Source organism: Penaeus vannamei, chromosome 11 (genome assembly GCF_042767895.1).
Source record: "Penaeus vannamei isolate JL-2024 chromosome 11, ASM4276789v1, whole genome shotgun sequence".
Taxonomy (NCBI): Eukaryota; Metazoa; Arthropoda; class Malacostraca; order Decapoda; family Penaeidae; genus Penaeus; species Penaeus vannamei.
Window position 1 is genome coordinate 26356251 of NC_091559.1, and position 7500 is coordinate 26363750.

General features: G+C 41.3%; 1 protein-coding gene and 1 pseudogene across 2 annotated transcripts in view; both read right to left on the reverse strand.

The window, feature by feature from the left end:
* LOC113818770 (zwei Ig domain protein zig-8) overlaps positions 1 to 7500 on the reverse strand; it is a 248495-nt gene that overhangs the window by 198096 nt on the left and 42899 nt on the right. The gene's annotated exons all lie outside the window — the stretch shown is intronic.
* LOC138863287 (uncharacterized) lies at positions 4228 to 5545 on the reverse strand (annotated as a pseudogene).

A 7500-nucleotide genomic window follows, 5' to 3' on the forward strand; every position in this document is an offset into this window, starting at 1 on the left:
GATAAAGCGTGTTTGCACAACTCAATTACTTACTTAAATGCGTGTTATCGTTTTATCAGTGTTTTTGTTTGTTTGTTTGTTTTTTCTTCTTTTCTTTTTGTGTGCGTGTGTCTGTGTTTATCGGTGTGTTCATGTGTGTGTGTGTGGGCGTGTGTGTGTGTGTGTGCTTGTTTTTTTTTTTTCTTCTTCTTTTTTTGCATATAGGTATTTATACAAGTATGTATGTATGTACGATGTATGTCTTCATCTGTGTATCCATGCATGTACGTATGTATACCAAATGGCTCATACGTGCAAGAAAGATATAAGTTTCAGTCAGTATGCACCCCAGTCATGTAACACAGGGAGAAAAAAAAAAATATATATATACATATTTAAGGGAACAACACCGACTTTTTCTCCTTTTTTCGCTAATGTGAGTATCGCATGAATAACGGAGTGTTCCTTCGCGAACCTCGAGGGCTGGAGATGTTTTGAACTCTGTCACTCTCGGAATTTCTTTTCAAGCATGGCCGTCTTGTAGGATTTTTTAACTTTTACTTTTCTCTTTTTTCGTTTTTGTTTTATATATATATATATATATATATATATATATATATATATATATATATATATATATATATATATATATATATATATATATATATATATATATATATATATATATATATATATATATATATATATATATATATATTTGTTCAAAATGGAAGTATCTTTAAATTTTGTTCTTTCTTTTTTTTTTTTTTTTTTTTTTTTTTTTTTTGGAATTCAAAGGTTCGCTTAAAGTGAGCCCTCAACAAGAATGTCTTTTGAAGCTCGAACATACATTTTTTTTTCTTTACTAGATCTAATAAAACTGCAAATATAGATATAATTCAAAATTCGGAGTTTCAAGCTTTATTCTAACGTCACCCTCGGCAAAAATTTCCAATATAACTTGTAAATTATTGGTAAGATAGCCTCTCCACACCCCCACCCTTCTTTTTTTTTCCTTAGCAGACGACAAAAATACATATTTCGCCAAAAATTACCTGGAGCGTAAGACCATAAATCTAAAGGCTTGCGTAACTGGTCATGGAGGACGCACCTTTAGGGTATCACGAAGAGAGAGGATTTTTTTTTTTTTTTTCTTTTTTTTTTTTTTTGAGGGGGGGATGGATGAAATGCGGTGAAAATGTATGTTAAGAAGATTCATATAAACAAATATTATGCAGAGTCTTTATTGCAGATTTTTGTGCAGGTGGATACCTATGCACTCATTCTCTCTGTTGCTCTTTGTGTCTCTCTTTCTATCTTTTTTCTCTGTTTATTTTATCTATCTATCTATCTATCTATCTATCTGTCTGTCTGTCTGTCTATCTATCTCTCTATTTCTCTCTCTCCATGACTCAGTCACTCATTCACTCCCTCCATCGCTCTCTTCCTCCCTCTCTCCCTCTCATTCTCTGTCTATCGATCTAATTGTATATCACATATGCACATATGTATGTGCATACATATTCTTTTTATGTTTATGTAAACAGTATGTGTGTGTGTGTGTGTGTGTGTGTGTGTGTGTGTGTGTGTGTGTGTGTGTTATGAATACATACATATACATGATTATGCGTCATAGCAATGATGATGTATAGATGTATGCACGCGTGCGCCCTTTCTTATGCACTGCACAGTTCACGACCGCAACCCCCCTCGCGCTCCCCAACGGAAGGCGCGGTGTTCATTACCTGCCCGGATCACGAGGGAAAGGCTCTTCAAACTCTTAAAACGAGAAAAGAAATTCGTCTTTTGTAGAAAAAGATTATGGTTATGAGATACTCCGCGGCGTCGATCTCACGGCGGAGGAGGGAGGAGGCGGAGGAAGGTTTGATGGCGATGGTGATGAGGGTGATGAGGAGGGTGATGATGTCTGGAGCGAGGATAAGGAAGGTGATGGCGGAATCTAGATATAAATTGTGGAGTGTGAGTTGTAATCGGGCGTTGCGAATGCGGGGTTGCGTGAGGTTTGCAACGTATTCGCAATATTCGCAATGAATGAGATTCCACAATGCAGAAAAGATGTGAACGTAGATTCTATGGTTGTCTATTGCCAAGGTTCTTGCTTTTGAGATATTATCATTAGCACCATAGTTATATCTATTTCTAGAATGATTTATGTTATTAATTTCATTTATAACCTTATCGTTATACCAATTTTGTAATTCTTTATCTTGTTTTATGGCATTAATCCTATCATTATTTTATGGGTATCATTATAATAATGATAATTTTCCTCGATATCATTGAAATCGTCGTCATCACTTTATTGATTTTACATCTATAAAGGAGACCGATATGAATAAAAGAAATGAATAAAAATACCCGGAGAAGTGACGTTGACCTTTGGAAGTGACTTTCATCCTTAGAAGGCTGAAAAATTCACTCAGAGGCCGGTATGTTGACAACCTTGGGGTCTCCCTGATAAAAAGATTTACGACTAACTGGCAACTCAGTCTATCAGGTCTTTTGCCTATGACGACAGCGTTTTGTCAGTTCTCTCACTCTCTCTTTCCCTCTCTCTCTCTCTCTCTCTCTATCTATCTATCTCTATCTATCTATCTATCTATCTATCTATCTATCTATCTATCTATCTATCTATCTATCTATCTATCTATCTATCTATCTATCTATCTATCTATCTATCTCTCTCTCTCTCTCTCTCTCTCTCTCTCTATCTCTCTCATTCTACACACACACACACACACACACATATACATATTTATGTGTATGTGTGTGTGTGTTTAAGTATGTATATGTCTTCGTATATACCATTAGATATATATCATTGCGCTGAACTGCTGATAAATATCGCATAATATTCTGTTTATTTTCTACGTACACACTGAAGCGTTATGTGCTATGCATGTAGACGTAATACTATCTCACCGAAAACATATCATATACATAAATGCAATTAAGTCACGTTGCATCGTCAGCCACATTATCATCGCTGACACAACAGCAGTTAAGGTGTGCTGACGCGAGCTCTGTCAAGGCTAAGGTCTTTTCTTCTATCTTGCATGTTGATCACATGATCAAATGTATTACTTTTTCTTTATATATATATATATATATATATATATATATATATATATATATATACATATATATATATATATATATATATATATATATATATATATATATATATGAATACACACACACACACACACGCAGAAACACACACACACACACACACACACACACACACACACACACACATATATATATATATATATATATATATATATATATATATATATATATATATATATATATATTTTCTTCTTCTTTTCTTCTTCTTCTTTCTATTTATATATGTACTAAACATATATACGCTTTGATAGCTATAAATGTTTTCACGCTCTCTCTCTCTCTCTCTCTCTCTCTCTCTCTCTCTCTCTCTCTCTTCTCTCTCTCTCTCTCTCTCTCTCTCTCTCTCTCTCTCTCTCTCTCTCTCTCTCTCCCTCCCTCCCTCCCTTCCTCTCTCTCTCTCCTTCTGGCCTTTCCCTCGAATTGGAAGGAAACCGCAGCAATGAAACGAGGGAAGGAGAGAAAGGGTAAAAAGGAAAACGGTGGACAAAGGTCCCTTTTGCAAACAATGCTCGCTAATTAATACGAAAACATGATTTCATTTCTTTATTCTCTTTTCACTTTCTTATTTTTCCCCTTCCTTCTTCTCATTAGCCATTTCACCCTATGCCTCTCTCCCTGTTCAGTTTTATTTCACGTTCTACCTTTTTTCGTTTTCTACTGTGATTCTCTTGTTTTTCTCTTTTTTTCCTCACTCCCCCTTTCGCCTTTTTATTCATTTTAATTTTTCCTTTTGTTTTGTTTCCACGAAATACGGTTTTGTGCTATTGTGAAATTACTCGCATAATATTTACTGGATTTTTTGTCTCGCCCTTTTTTCTTCTTTTTCTTTCCCTTTTTCCTAAATGGTTCAGATATTGGAGTCAAGAGAAACCCTTTGAACCTGGAAATTCGAAATACAATACTATTTTTTCTTTTCATTTTCTTTTTTCTCCTTTGCATACGCAAATATGTAGTTATTCTTAAATATATGAATGATCATCTGCTGTTTGTGGTTGTTTGTGTGTGTGTATGTGTTTTTATTTTTATTTTTTTTACGGTTTATTTATACCGGCAGCCATAAGGCTAAAAAATAGAGAGGAAAAACACAGTAGGTGCAGGCATGAAGTGAGCATTCGCGTGATGTGAAAATCTAATGTAGCTGAGAAACGTATGTATAATAAACAGATTGTTTATCAAACTTCTATTTACTTCGTATGTAGCTCTAGAAGGATTCACTTTATTTGTTGTTGATAAGCTTTACAACTGCCGGAATAGGGCTATTTTTGTGACGGCCCGCAGCGGGGAGCAGCTTGTTATGGTGCGGGCGACATGGCGGGGCCACCGCCCGCCGTGTCGCCGGGGGAGGTGGCGGGGGCGGGGCTGCACCAACACCTGTTCACCGAACTTGAGGAGGTTTCAGGTGAAGAGGTCCTTTAGGGCTAGGAGGCCAAGTGTGCCGAGGGCGTTGTGATGGCTGCTGTATTCGGGTCCAAGGATCATTTTCACTGCTCTCTTTTGGACTTTTTCTAGCTTATTTAACTGTGTGTTGTTGAGGCAGGATGACCATACAGGGGATGCTCAGGTGAGTCTGGGGAGTATGAACTTTTGAAGATAGTGGATGGTTCCGATTTTGGAAGACCAAGTGACTTCAATCTGCGGACACATGCAGAGTCTGTACGAGGATGATCTGACCGTGGCGGCGACGTGGTGGCCCCGTGAGAGCTCGTTGTCGACGGTGACCCCGAGCAGCATGGTGGTGGTCACCCCGTCCAGCGAGTGGTCGCCCAGAGTGAGTGAAGGGGGCGGGGTGGGGGTGGAGGAGAGATCAAAGTGCATAGCAACTGACTTCTGTTTGATAACAGTAACGTGGTTGGCGTTTGTCCAAGCGAGGAGGTTGCTGAGGGCGGTTTGGAGTGGCTGGTGGTCAGCGCGGGCGTTGTCGACGGCTGCTGCGAATGTGGAATCGTCGACGTATTTCCACCTGTGCGGGCGTCATGCAGGGAGTCGTTGATGAGGACCAAGAAACAGAGGAGCCAATATTGGTCCCTTGGGGCACACCGCAAGAAAGCGGCAGGAGGGAGGACGTGGCGTCCTTGAGGCAAACGGCCTGGCGGCGCCCAGAGACAGCTATGTCACTATGAACCCACGGGGCCCCCTCGATGCGGCCGTGCTGACGACGATGCTGTTGTGTGCCAGGTCGAACGCCTTGCTCAGGTCCACGAACACTGGCGCACATGAATGGTCGGCACAGCGGTTTGTGCTGGCAGGGAGGTGATGTCAAGGTGAGGGAGGCGCTGGCAAATGGAGGGAAAGTGAGTGTGTGTGTGTGTCCTTATGTGTGTATATGTATGTGTGTGTGCGAGAGCACCTGTACTTTTTAATAAAACCTTCCTTGATTTTCCCTCAACACCTAACCCCGTCCTGGCAACCTCATTCACCTAAATTCGGATCACAATAACTTCCCTCTCCTCTCCCCTCAATTACTCCTCTCCTCGTATTGCTTCCTCTCTCTTCCCCTCATCCCCTTTTCTCCCCCTTCCCTCTTCTCCAACCATCCCATCGACGCAGGTGAGGGAGCAGGAGACGAAGCCAGTGAAGTCAACACAACAACAATGCTTACTGAAGTGAATCTTGAGAGTGACAAGTGAGGTAGAGTGAGGCAAGAGGGTGTGTGAGGAGAGTGAATGTTAGCCTTCGAGGAATGTGCTTTTGTGTGGTTGTGCATGGGTGAATATGTGTGTCAGTGTATGGTTGTTTTTATATGTGTTTTTAGTTTTGAGTGCGTGGTTGTGTGTATTTGATAACTGTATGCGTGTTAATGTTTGTACCTGTCTATTTTTTATATATTTGTCTGTATACGTCTTTGTGAGTTTGTGTGTGTTTGCATGACTTTGCTTGTTTGGTCATATGCGTGTATGTATAGGCAATATTAATTTATTTGTGTGTCTGTATGGGTGAGAGATTGTGAGTTTGTGTGGGTTTTTGTACGTGTGTCTATATAGGCTTTCTTAGTTTGTCTGTAGGACGGTACGTGTATTCATTTAATAATTCGGCTGTTTATACATTTGTATGGTTATGCGGATGCACTTGTATTTGTGTGCTCGTAAAATAGATAAATAAATAAATAAAAAAAAAAAAAAATGAAAAATTAACTAATCCCAATAAAACCTGTAAAAATAGGTTTCTGTTCAGATATTCGTGTCCATAAGCATTAATGCTTGAAATGATCGTTTCAAGCGCTTGTATTTGTTTTGTTCAATCTACATTCCACTGCTTCATGAACAAAAGAACAAACGAATGCAAAATGAACGTTAAACATCACGGATCACAGTAATTTTAGCACCAAACATTCTTTCTTCCGCTCTCTCTTTCATTTATTTCTCTCTCTTTCATTCTCTCTCTGTCTCTCTCACTCACTCAATCTATCTATTTATCTCTCTTCTTTTCTCTTCTCTATCTCATTTTCTTCCCCTCTCTCTCAGTTTCTCTTTCTCCCTCCCGCTGTTTTCCTCTCTACACCTTCCCACCTCCTCTTCACCCAAGCTACCTCCTAACGCCCCTCCCTCCGCCCTCCCCCTCCACCCCCCCCCCAAGCAGTACGCCCCAGACGGTCTGCCAGAAGATACCCACAAGCCAACGAAAGGGAAGCATAACGCAAAAGTAAGACCCGCTGACACAAAAATGCAAGGCCAAGCGGAGGCAAATGTGCTCTCGAAAAGCATTCAACGCGGCGGTGAATTCCACAGCCTGTGAGGGAAGGAAAAGGGAAGGGGGGGGGGGGTCTGGGAGAAGGAACGGAGAGAGGAGGGTAAGAGGCTTGCAAGGGAAGGAAGAGGGAAGGGGAAGGTCTGGGAGAAGGAAGGTAGAGAGGAGGGTAAGAGGCTTGCAAGGGAAGGAAGAGGGAAGGGGAAGGTCTGGGAGAAGGAAGGTAGAGAGGAGGGTAAGAGGCTTGCAAGGGAGGTAGAAGGAAGAGGAAGGTCCTGGAGAAGGAACGGAGAGAGGAGGGTAGGGGGCTTGTAAGGGAGAAAGGTGGGTAGGGGAAGGAGGAAGGTAAGGGGTCTGCAAAGGAAGGAAGAGGGAAGGGGAAGGTCTGGGAGAAGGGAAGGACAGAGGAGGGTAAGGGGCTTCTAAGGGAGGAAGAGGGAAGGGGAAGGTCCGGAGAAATATCGCAGAGGGACCTGTAAGGGAGGAAGGGACACAGAGAAAAGGGTAAGGGACCTGTAAGAGAGGAACAGGGGTGGGGGGGAGAGGAAGGGCCGGGAGAAGAAACGTAGAGAGGAAGAAGGACTTGTAAGGGAGGAAGGGGGGTAGGGTAAGGAACACAGAGAGAAGGATAAAGGGCCTGTAAGGAAAGAAGAGGGGAGGAGAGGGGAAGGTCGGAGAGAAGGA